The sequence below is a fragment of the Polypterus senegalus genome, chromosome 6 (genome assembly GCF_016835505.1).
Source record: "Polypterus senegalus isolate Bchr_013 chromosome 6, ASM1683550v1, whole genome shotgun sequence".
Lineage (NCBI taxonomy): Eukaryota > Metazoa > Chordata > Cladistia > Polypteriformes > Polypteridae > Polypterus > Polypterus senegalus.
The window spans coordinates 25,840,446-25,853,844 of NC_053159.1; the positions used below are offsets into that span (position 1 = coordinate 25,840,446).

At 38.7% G+C, this 13,399-nt stretch overlaps 1 protein-coding gene across 20 annotated transcripts in view; it reads right to left on the bottom strand.

The window, feature by feature from the left end:
- kif1b (kinesin family member 1B) overlaps positions 1–6,265 on the bottom strand; it is a 175,266-nt gene extending 169,001 nt beyond the window's left edge. For 18 of the 20 annotated variants that reach the window (XM_039755637.1, XM_039755631.1, XM_039755630.1 and 15 more), the window contains exon 1: positions 5,984–6,261. The gene's annotated coding sequence lies outside the window, so the exon portion shown is untranslated. Of the gene's footprint in view, positions 1–5,983 lie in introns of all 20 variants that reach the window. The other 2 variants (XM_039755639.1, XM_039755638.1) reach the window with 1 other exon arrangement.
- Positions 6,266–13,399: the final 7,134 nt, after the last annotated feature.

Here is a 13,399-nt window from a genome sequence, read left to right on the forward strand (position 1 = left end):
CATTTCTGTGAATGCACATCTTAGCTTTGTAATAAACACGAGCAGATTTGGCCGCTAAAAAGTTTTTAGTTTTGTAATTCTGAGTCAGACCAAATCATTTAAAAGTATTTTTAATAAACAGCCAACGATGGAAATGATAAATAATTACTGCCTGTCATGAACACTATTAAAAGTAACCAATCTTTTAGCAAATATGAGATCTAACCTATTTACGGATTGAGATGTGTAGATACAGTTTGTTATCTCACTATAATAAAAAAAATCGGTATGGAATGATCCATTCAGTACTGCCTTTCACTTTAGTGATACTGCAGGAAGTCACTCAAAGAAGGATTTTACAATCCAATACAATCTATTGTACTCTAATAATATTAAAAAAAATCAAGTGCATATTTATTATGTACAAAAATAAATGTAGAATAAACAGAAGGAAACTGAATCAAGTGAATTAATTCAATAATATTTAATCTGAAGCTAAACATGTTGGACCAGCTGAAGTAAATAGGCTGCCTGGATAGGCAGATTGCTACAGGGTGACTTAATGCCCTGGTCCATGTCGGCCTTTACAGATCTAGACATGTGTGTTTGTTCATTCATTTCCTTCTGCTCATCATCCCGCATGTCCTCTGGCAGAGCAAATAAGCCATCAGCTATCTTCACTTTCTTCAAGTACATAGGGGGTGTGTGTGTGTGTGTGTGTGTGTGTGTTCATATATACTGGGGTGGTAAGGGCCGATCCTGGAGAGCTGCAGTGCCTGAAGCTTTTTGTTCCAATCCAGTTGCTTAATTAGAACCCAATCTTTAGCATAAACAGATCTTATTTAATTTCATAGCTTCTTAGTGTTTCAACTCTACCGTGTCAGCTCATTCTTAAATCAGAGATTTATTTTCCCTTTCTAAAGACACATGTATCATCCAAGTGATTTTTAAGCCTAAAACGGATGAGTAATTTTCATTTCTTCATTTTTCAGTTTACTTCCGAGTACTTAATTAAACCAAATAGTGAATGATGAATACACAAGGGTGGTAATGGAGACAAGCTAGATGGAGAACTGCTGGATCATTTGTAATGTACATCTTATTGCTAATAAGGAGCACTTAAAACAATGAATACAGCTGTTTAAGACTAAAATAAGAAAGGTTTCAAAATCTTAACAAGCGAGACAACTATTTTCAGCCAATGATAAGCTGAGATGATACCAGTAAAAACAACACAGAATGCAAATGGGCAGCTATTTCATTATTGGCCATTTGTGGGTTTTTTTTTAGTAAATAATAACTTAACTAAACAGAACATCAAAAGAAAAAAAGAAAATTTATTCTTATCAATCTAACACTTGTGAATTCTTGTTTTATTCTGTAAATGTTTAGCATATTCAGTTTGTAATCACTGGATTAAATACGCCACCCAAAAATAGTATTTTTGAGTATGTGTCATACTCCATGTACTTTGGAGTCATGGACAAATAAACTTTTTAATTTAAAGTTTTCCTGCAGAACAAAGAGAAATAAAGTTTATAATATAACAGAACTTAATGTTGATCAGCACTGTACAACAGCAAAAAAAAAATGTCCATGGAAGAATGGAAAAAAAAAAATTTCACTTCATTTGTGTCATATAATCCAAAGGTCTGCTATCCAGTCGCTTGTTCAGAATGTACAAAATGAATGCTTTTGTTTGCTAAAATTTAAAATCCTTCTGAATTTAATTGGTGTGTACATAAACAGTAAAAACAAAGACTCGTGGGAAGGACTTTTTGACTGGAAGACAGGACTCTTTACCAATGAATAACAAGGAGGGACAGGCCTTCATGTCAAAAAGCCACTGCTATAAGTCTCTGAGTTTACTGCTTGTTTATGTGCTGATAACTCCAAATATATATATTTAACAATATTTGAGCAAAAACATTTGTTTTGCATGTTTTGAACAAGCCACTGGGAAACAGACGTGTGGAAAATGTGACATGAGTAACATAAGATTTATATTTTTTTTCTTTCTTCCATGGATGTCTGTTACAATGTTTGCCATCATACAGCACTGGCCACCATTGAGTTCTGTCATAAACTTCTTTGTCTCCATTCTGCATGAAAGCATGAGATTAAACATTTTTCCAGGCCATCAAAACCAATTACATGGGTTAAGACACATATAAAATGATTCATAACATAGAATATATATATAGTAACATTGAAATAATTCACTCTGTACCAATATCTTAATAATGAGTCATTTTGAATGCGGGTGACTTCAGACAACGAATCAAATGTCTACAAGGCATTTTCCATTTGTGGACACTACAAGCTGGACCCGCTCTATCCAAATATTAATGAATGTAAATACTTAATGAATTTGAATGTGGTACAGTCTGAGCAGATCTGACCTCATCTTACTGCTACTTACAAACTTGTTATTGACAGCAGCAGTTCCCCGTTATCCGAGCCAGAGGTTTTTTTATGTGTTTTTGTGGTGGTGGTGGAAGGTGTTGTTTGTTTTTATTAATTTATTTGGAATCTCTAATTTTATTTCTCCTTATGGACAAATAAAGTGTAATTGAAAAGAATAAAAAATACCATTTTGGATAGAGTATCCCTTTGACATAAAACAAACTGGAAAGTACTCACTTGCTTAGTTAAGGTCAGAGTCCAATTACAGGCAGAAGCTGGCAGAGATGAAAATCTGCAGCCATAAGGGTCCCCCAGAACTGAACTTGAGGGCCAATGCTTAAGACAAAGCCATGATTTGGTTTTATAATTGTATGAATCACTAAGCAATGATTAGAATTTGGGAAAAAAAGCTCTGTTCACAGGCTTAGTTTTGCAGTTAGTTGTGCTGCAGCTCTCCTCCCTGAACATAAATCTAAAAATAATCCTTTATCCTCTTAACATGCTTGCTGTGGTCTTCTCCTGACTCAGCTTAATACCATCTTATGTGTGTACAATCTGTCCCTAACACCCCCTTTTCATTATTCTCTGTTGACATTCTGAGTGTCACTGCACTCCGCCTCCCTATGCGCAGGCCTCGGGCTCCCCTGTCACATATTATGACACCATACATCTCCTTCACTAAAACCAGCAAGATGGAAAACTGACGAGTAACATAAGAGGAGCCAACGTCAAACAACATCCTGTGTGATAGGGGTTAAGACAGCGGTGATGATCCTAGCAATTGATGAAAGCCCGGAGGCGGCCTGCCGTTTTCTGCAGCATCCCAAACGTGAAACAATGCCGCATACTGGAGTGATGCAAGCAAAATCACTCGGGCAGTCATCGGAGCAGGCAACCACGTGACCCTCAGCCGGTTCAGGTAGCGCACCTGCAAAACAGCGAGCGGCCGCGCTGTTTACTACACTGCGGAGGCTGCCATGGGTGCTCCGTTCGCAACAGCCGCTTGGTTTTTTATTTTAATTAGTTGTTTATCCTTTTTTCTCTCCTCAAATCTGCAGGGTGTGGCGTAATCGCACCGTGAATACTGAAAAAAAAATCTCTGAAAGGTTGGGGTTTCAAATCCATCCCGACAATTTTTGTCGAGTGGTGGGTGAGTCGGGAGAACCCGATTTTCGGTATTTTCTCTCTCTCTCTCTTTTTGTATTTCCGTATTATCCGAATAGAAATATCGTAATAATTCGCCATTATGGCATGTTCGGAATTTCTATGGTTATTTTTAAATCCCTGTATAACTAAAATAGATGGCAGGCACCGTTTACTGCAAGGATAAGACAAATGAATTTTTTACTTATTAAAAATTTAACGATGAGATTCCAGGTTCCTTTTCTCTAAGACGTCTTTCCATTTATTCCGCAGAGAGATCACTGTGGATTTTTTTTCTCGTGACGTACAGGAAGTCTCCAAATTCAGTATTTCGCCCAAACGTCACTCGCTATTTTTGTACTAGTTTTAGATTTACATTTCTAAAGGATTCTCCGTTAGTGGATATTACGCTTTAATTATGCCAGCCTTTCTCGTGCCAATTTCATATTGCTTTCTATTCTTCATGTTTAGATATAAATGCCCGGATGTCCAAGCCGGCATTCGCAGATATTTTTCATTGGATTTTGTTTTAGATAAATATTCTTTTAACAGCTTTTTCAGGCCAAATATCTCCCCACCCGCCTTGCGGTACAGACAGTCAATAGACTCCAATTAAACTTTCAGATTTTGTTTATATTTCTAAATATTTAATGCTAACTACCAAAACTTATTTTTTGTAGTCTTGGAATCGATACACGCATAAAACGTTTCCCCACAGTTATCTGTATGTAATTTATTTAACCAGCATCTAAACGGTAAATCGATTTCCAGCCGCTTGTTTTTGATGCCAGTGCAGCGTTAATGTTACACGGAAGGACGCCTAGTGGAACTTTCACGTTCTTCTCTTGTTTGTATGATTTTGCTCACCCCCTTACATTCCTTGTAGGTGTGTCTGCCTGAGTGGGCCTTGCAGTGGCCTGATAACTTTCAGTGTTTGATCCTACCTTGCGTTCGATGCTGCCAGGATAGGTTCTGCACCTTCAAGCCCCCCCGCACATACATGGTTCATTAATGGCACTTTACCGGGTTACTTCTTTGTAGAACAACTTGCTTTAAAAATAACCATTTAATTCTGGGAAGGGGTCACTGCATATGATGTTGGTATTTTGGGCTTTGAAAAGGTTCTCAGTATGTGGACAAAACAGAAATCTTTAATGCATATTGGGATGCCTTGCAGGATATTAGCTGATCAAGAAAACCCAAACTTTGCCTGAGCTTTTGCATATAGCCAGAGTTCTTTTAAAATCAGGGACCATTTGGTATTTCACAAATCTGTTATCTATTCATGACTATTTATAGGCCATGTAATGGATCTAAATAAATAACAGTTCTCTTTGGAACCTCACCTGGATCGTTCCCCTATGCCACCTCCTCCAATAGCAACTTTGGCACCTTCGTTTTTTAAGAGTTTATAAGATTGTTATACATTCTGGAGGACTGCCTGCATGTTTAATAAGCGGGTGCTTACTACAGCATAGTCTAACATTACATGAAACAATAGTTTATCAAAAGTGGGCACTCATCTGCAACATGACAGTCTGACCATAAAGTACCTAGAGAATAGGATAGATAAACTTTCTTTGCCCCAAAGGGAAATTAAAGAAGTTACCCCAGTCCACAAGTGAACACTACTGCCTGCACCACACTGCTTCCTAAGATCCCACATTAAAGGGCCTGGAATGACTTGTTCGCACAGCTCTTCTTTATGTATCAGGTTGTATCCACGAATACATTAATATCATACCAAAACACACAGGATGAACCAGTAATTTTATATAGCGCCTTTCATTGTGATCGCCAGATGAAAATAATTTGACAAAAAATCCATCACCATACAAATGAAAATCAACTGAGAGGGAGGAGGAGTAAATGCAATGAAACTGCTGGGTAAGCTGTTATTGCGTTTGGCGATGACTTATCTAGAACATGTCCCGGAGCCTTTCGTTTTCGTATTAGGATGGGACAGTGCGCAGATGTTCCACACAAGCCAGGAATGGGAAAATGTCCTCAGACACCCTGCTCGTTAATTATGGAGAGGAAGCTTGTTGCTTTTCTTACCCACATGAACGTAATCGGCGGGTGATGTTTAGCGTGTTACATAAATGATTAGACAACACAATACGTACCGTCCGATCAATTAATCGTACTGGTTTTTTTAATGCTGTCCCATATATTTCATTGTAATCGGCGCTCCCACCGCCTAACGGATTTTTTTTTTTTTTTTGTAATTGACGTAGTCTGGAATGCCGCATGCACTTCCCGCACATTTTAGTTTTGGTGCCTTGCAGATTTTTTTCTTTTAAAGGATGCGTGCACTGATTTTAAATTGCACCTCCTACAGAGTCCGTTTCGTGTCTTCACTCCTTCTTTCAGCAGCTCCACACCCCAACAACGGCGGCACAAACACAATGATATCCACACCAGAGCATCTCACCAGCACCGACAGCTCACTTACCTGGCCGCTGCTCCAAAAGAGTCACTGCCCGCAGCTTTGGCCACACACACAAGGAGACACTGCAATCCTTCCGCTGTCACAACACTCCATTATTGTAAAGCTCCATTTCGCTACTTATCACCCCTTGTTTAGAGTGGCAGCTCGAGAAGATCTTAAAAGGGTAAATTAGCACAAGCACGAAGTCACGCAGCGGCGTAGAAGAAGAAAACAGCCAGTCCAAACAGCGATTCCCCCGGCTTCGATTAGACTGAAAGCCTCCCAGCCAGTCTGTTGGCAGCCAATTACGTCATCATCCTCCGGTACCGCCTTGATTGCGCGACGAACAAACGAATTAGGAAAAAAGAGTGCTTAAGATTGATGTCAATCGAAGCGAATCAAAAAGCCACAAAGCTAGGGCGCAAGGCGGGGCCTACAGGGTATGAGCGGGAACGAACAGGGTGTTTTGGGTGGAGGAGGGCGGGCTTTAGTTATGACACAACACTGCAGGATTTCGCTCTCTCTCTGGGCAGAGCGCCACGCAGTGCGTGTATGGAACGAATCTGGGCCAAGGTAACAGAGGATTAATGTACCGGCGAGAAGCGCTGCAGTGTGCCACCGTCCATAACCTCAGTGGCGCAACAAACGACGCGGCGACAATGGATAGTCACGCCAACTCATGCAATACGTGTTTGGCGTAACCCACGTCACAAATGCCTCATTTATATTGTCGAAGATTTACAAGCACGATGTTCCATGGGACAGGCTTTCAAAGTGAACAGAATTCCAGTCCACTGAAGGGTACCAACCCTGTATCTCACAATTATTTGTCCTTGTCACGTTATTGCACTGTTTACGTGTTCAACTTGCGCCAATTCAGCCGTCTCCGCATTAGATGAGCGACGCAAAGGCCATTTGTGACACACTCCCACGACCCCAACAACTGAGCCTATCGCAATTTGTGCTTCGTTTAAACATTTTAACGCAAAATAATTGGAGGAATTTGGTGGCTCTGTAATCGCATATCTCTTGAATCGCATTTCGATTCCTGTCTGGGATGCCAGGTATTGGTGTTGGCACGTTCATCTCGTGTTCATGTTTTCCCCAGCAGTTCAAATACAAGCAGTGCGTGTGACCGTCGGGATCCGAATCGACATAGAGCATGAATGAATGTGGGAGTTCATTAATATGCCAGCAGCCAAACCAGACTCTTGCTCTCTATTATTTTTACCAATTTTTATTCACTGCAAAGTGTGTATTTAATGTGCAGTCAGGCATTACTCGAGGACAAATTTTTTTCCTTTCAATTTAAAGAACAAAACAAATGAACAAAACCTAATAAAAAAGCAAACACAATAGTATATTCTGAGGATAATTCATGAAACTCAACATTCAACTCCCAGCTGACTCAGAAAACGTTGCTACAAGCGAGCCTCGTCTAGCAATGGCTCAGCTGCAATTACATTTTTGAATTCTTGTAAAAGTCTGAAAAAAATAAGAGCAGGTCATCATAATTAAAATTAGATTTTCTTCTAATTTGAGATAACACAGAGCATCACTTTCCCACTAAGTTACAGAAGATGGATTGGTCTTCTCCCAAGTGAGTTGAATTAAGTCTTTGTACATGTAGGTGGTAGAGAATATTTAGGGCTGGATTAACCATTAAGCAAAATAATTATGTGCTTAGGACATGAAGGGAGTGGGGGCTACCACCAAAAGTTTCTATTGACAGATTTACCATGAACCTTATGATGCAAAAATACAAATGGTGCAACTGAAACAGATTCCACAAAAAGGGGCTCCCATATTAAATGAAAAAAATACATACATACATATACAGTATATAGAACATTATTATATATCATTATCCTGTATTATTTTTAATCTTGGAAATACAAGAAAATTAGAATCTGGTAACTGCCATACAGTCCACCAAGGCTCACATGATCATTTTGGTCTTGGTCATATGGGGTTCTGTTGTCCACTGACAGTGAGTGCAGCTCATATAATGCCCCTAATCTACAATTGCTCCAGGGTTGCTGTACAAATAGCTGACCCCATGCTTCTCTGTGTTTCTCTAGAGAGTAAGTTTGGGTATACAAAAAAGGTGATAATCTCCTAATTCAAGAAATTGTATACTGGTTCTTTAATGGCACTTTGTGTTTTTGTACTGGGTTGTGTGGTTCATCACAGACCCATTACTTGATAAAGTATAATTTCATTCTGAGATGAGTTCTTTGCATATAAAGTTGGTTCTTGTGGTTGGAAAAACTTCCTAATATTTGGGGAAAAATATTTAAATGTTTGGTAGGCTACCAAGCAGGACACTAACAGATTAAGAAAACTTGGTCTTGGCCCATGATACCATATGCAGCAAGAGGCATTTTAAAATCATAGAACCCAGTGGTATTTCACAAATCTTTAACCATGTATTCATGGTTACTGTAATGGAGGTTGTTATGGATCTAAATAAATAAATAAATGGTTCTTTCTGGAACTTTCATGTGGATGGGTCTTCTTGCAACCAAAAATGGTTCCCCTATGGCATCACTCTGAAGAACCACTCTGACACCTTTATTTTTAAGAGTGTATATGGCAAATAAATGAATTATCGTTCTCATAAAAGGATAAGTATATGTCTGCCTGTCAGTGTGTTCATCCAGATGATATGTCTCTTTCATTCCAATGGATAGTGCATTACAAACATTAACACTGCTTTTACAAATCCATCACCAAAATGGCATTTAAAAGAGACATATACATTGTGTAGTGCATTGCAAACGTTAACACAGAGGTCTACGTTGGTTATTTAGATTTCAGCCTATCTAAGATGGATAGCACAGCTAGTTCCAATATTGCCATTAAAATATTAGGAGTTGTTTTATATTTAAGGATAACAGATATACAAGAACATGTAACATTGTTCACAGATTGGCTCTTGCCCTGGCTTTATTTAAGACAGTTTTAGATCAGATATATGTGAATGGCTAACATTTTTCAGTTGATTTTTTGCATACATGATGCATATTGAATTCACATGTGTTTTGTGAATGGCTGAATTTCAATGCTTTTTCAGAATTGCAAATGAAATATCAAATTTCCCATTGTTCCATAAGATCAAAGAGTACAATTCTTGAAATTTGTTGTCATACACTGGAGATGCTGCCTGGAACATCACAGTGAACTCCAGGAATAGATAGAGATGAAAGATGAGGGATGCTGAGCAGGTTAGTGTTGATATATAAAGAAGAAAAAGTCTGTGGGAGATTAGATTTGGAGCATAACAGTTTAAAGGAAACATATACTGTATAGTACATTATCAATATAAACACCTCTACATCTCATGTTTTTCAATGACTTACTTTGATTGAATAGCACTTATCTCCCTCCTCGGAGATACTTGGTGGCTAAGTATAGGATATGGATATATGGAGTATACGGATTGCTGATAAATTGATGATAATTAGTATTAAGTGGAACACAGAACATAGCATACTGAGAGGATTTTACAGTCACGGCTAACAATGCCAGTGTTGGTCTGTGGTCTTCTGCCACTTTCCAATGTTTTTTAGGTGATTATTTGTGCCAAATAACACAACTGAAAGTAAGGTAGGGTCATGCCACCTCCAACATTAGATCTCGATAGTGTTGCCCTTTTAAATAGTGGCTGTTTTAAATTCTAAAAACACTATGCAATACTCAATGATATCAGTTAGTCTTTATTATTGAACCCTTTCACAAAGAAAGCAAGCAGTTTTACAGAGGAACACAAAAAAAAAAAAGACTCTAAAATGACTCAGTTTTATTGTCTTTAAAAAGAGAAACCTTTAGACATCGAGTGGAGTTTTCAGATATCCAAATATGAAGTACATACAAAACAACAAAATTATACAAGAGGCTAATGGCAATAAGAGCTAAAAAGATAGCATACCCGAACAAGGAACAGTCTAAAAAGGAGAAAAAGTAAATTATTAATCAATTTTGGTAGCCATCAATTTTCTGTAAGCAAGTTTCAGGTAAGTGTAAGCTGGAGCCTATTTCAGTAGCTTTGGGTATAAGGCAGGAAGCATCCACAGCATACTCACTGCCCTATCCATATCTACATCCTCTGAGTGAAGTAAGAGTTGCAATGTAACCTACCAAAATGGCTTTGGACAATGACAGAAAATCTAAGGTTGCATCAGAAACACATAACCTGTCTGGTAGATCTGACATTGTAGGGTTTCTGTTCTGGAATGGCAATGTTCATAAAGTCCAGCATAGTTCACTGAAACTAGTAAGATTTATTGCTTTATTTTAGTAAAATAATTCGGTCCATAGTAATTTTCCATCCCTAGTTTCTAAAGGTGTAGACACCGCTCTTAAAGAATTTAGCATTTAAAAGGCAGATCTCTAAGCCAGAAGGAGCCATTCTTTAACATTTCAGACTCCACATAACCCTGTACCATAAGCAAGCTACTCTTCCATCCATCATATACACTTTTAAGAACTACAGTATATGGCTGGATCGGCAAAACAATCTCCCTATTTTGCCCTTTGCAAACTCCTCTTGAATAAAGGCAAGGGTAGGATCTTAGACATTTAAAGTTCTCAACCCTGTTTATAATGGCTCTCCTCAGAGTTCCCATCTTGTTTAACCAAGGGAGACAGAGTACATCCACATTTAACAATTTCCAATTCATCACAGTGACATGTAATGCATCAGCCTGTGGTGGAGAGGACAGAGGCCCCATTACTGAGTTAGCTGAGATAGCTGGACTTGAAGAAGTTAATTTCCTTCTAAATCATACTTTTTGATGACTGTTCCTTCCAATACTTTGGATGTTTTTTTGGGTAGAAATGATGCCAACTATGTTTTATTTTGTGTCACAAACAGAATTAGATGTCGGTTTTGTTAGTGTGAAGCAACAAGTTAGCAAAGTATAGCAGATTCTGGTATGATGAATAATAAAAGAAATGACAGACAAGGACAGTATAGTGATGGAGTGGCTAATGTTACCACCTTGCATCACTAGGAGACTGGACTTTTATTCTGATCTGGGATTCAGGGTCAAGGTGCTGTGATGACCACTATGCTTCACTTTTATTGATTTATTTGTTACTGAATGCTGACCCTGATAAAAATCAATCACAGAGAATCGGTATAAAATTAAGACTTTTGGAATGATCAAGCAGTAAAATACCATTAAATACCTTAGCTACATTTCTTCATTTTTTTTTTTGTTTAAATAAACTTTACTGTTACAAATAATCAAATTTAATATGAGTAGGAAAACACAGCCAACACCATGTTTTATTGAATATTTGATAAATATTCAAAATTATACAGTTTACCTTAACACTGCCATCTGTATAAAAATAGAATCTGTGATGGAGCCAACACCATGTTTTATTGAATCTTATATATATATATATAAACGTCTATGCGTGGAAGTATGTGTGTCTGTCCGGCCCGGAAGTGAGAAGTGGAATCAGGCGAAGGGCTCCACCTCCGAGGATACGCAAGCGAGGCCATCACGTCAGCAAAAACAAACCTCCGAAGAGTGAGTCACTAGCTTATCTGCTATTACAGAAGCGTGACGAGCACATCTGGAAAACGGTATCCCTTTTACTTTTCCACTAGCCGCTAATACACAAGTGAGGCAAGCACGTCAACAAAATAAAACCTCCAAAGAAAGACAGTTGCTTAGCTACTAATTCACAAATGATGAGAGCACTTTGCAATATGAAACCTCCAAAGAAAGAGACACTCACTTTGCCACTAATGCACAAACGAAGTGAGCACGTCGGCAAAACGAAACCTCCTTGGAGAGAGACACCCAGAGTAGTTCCTTTCAATTACCTGACATCTCTATATTTCAATTTTTTTTCTTGACAATTTCAATAGTTTCTAGGACCCTATGCTGCTTACACAGCTAGTATTTGATAAATATTAAAAATTATATAGACTACCTTAACAATGCCATCTCTATAAAAATAGAATCTGATGACAATCTTCAGTTTTTGTTTTATATATATATATATATATATATATATATATATATATATATATATAGTAATCCCTCGTTATCGCGAGATAGGTTCCAAGGCCGGCCGCAATAACTGAATTTCCCCGAAGTAGGGACACCATATTTATTTAATTATTTAACGTGTATTTGGATGTTTTTAAACCCTCCCTGTACTGTTTACAACCCACCCTTTACTCTACTTATAACAGGGACAACTGTTAAGCATTATAAAATCAGTAGATAAATTTACAGTTACTGTATAGCGAAGTACACTTACCTATATATGACGTGATGATGGTGATAAAGATGCTGTGCAGTAAAAATTATGACGATGAAGGTGATGATGACTTTTACTGCGTAGCCGATGACTGTATTTTACATCTCTTCAGACAGCGGTGCCATTTCCTGGGGCACCTCTTGCACGGTTTCCGAAGGTGTATCCGTAGTAGTAGTAGTAGGAACTGGCTCTTTTTTGCAAGGCTGCAAAAACATTGTGATCGGCAGCTGCTGCCGCTGCTTCTTTTCCGGTCGAAGAGCAGCTTGTAGGCGGTCATGACATCATCAACCTTGTTGCAAAATTGGACCAATCGAACCATATTGTTGTCCCATTCCTGTGACCACTCTTGCAGATCCTTAACCAGTTTGCAGCCACAGCCGCGAACGTTCTCCCTTCCTTCAACATATCCAGAAGTTTCACCTTCTCAGTGATCGTCATCATTCTTCGTTGGCGTTTAGGCTCAACACCAGCCTTGGAAGAAGGAGCACATTTGGGAGCCATTGCAAGGGGTGAAAATTGAAGAGAAGTTTAACACAAAGAAACCACAAAAAAATCACACACAGTACAGTGTAAAGTAAACTGCTCGGCGAGAAAGCTTGAAGCGAAATGGCCGCGACAGAGAGACAAGGGGAGGTGCTGTGGGATGTGGGCATCAGTCAAACCACCAATCACGGGCCCAATTAGAAAGCGGGAAGCTTTGATTTGTTGTCTCCCTCCCATGTACCAATCACAGCCCATGTTACAACGCACTTAGTTACCGAACTTGTTTTGTTGTTCTTAAACTAGGAAATACTACTACTATATTTAAAAACCAGCGAAGTCGTGAATCCGCGAAAAATGAACCGCAAAGTAGCGAGGGATTACTGTACAGTAAAGATGAGCTGTAGAATGTAATGAACAGAGAAGGTGAAGTGGCTGTTTTATTTAAAAATAAAACTTAAGGGACAGAAGATAAGACAGTGCAGGGTTGCCAGGTCCTGGAAATATTACAGGCCCAATGATAGCTGAAAACTAATCGTTCTGTGGACCAATCTAATTAATGACGCTGTTAACGACAGGGTTGGGTCCCCCTTGGAGTTTTGCCTCTGTGGACGGCTAGACAGGGACTGTGGTCCCACTCTGAGTTTTGCCTCTGTTGACGTCTGGGTTCCCCCA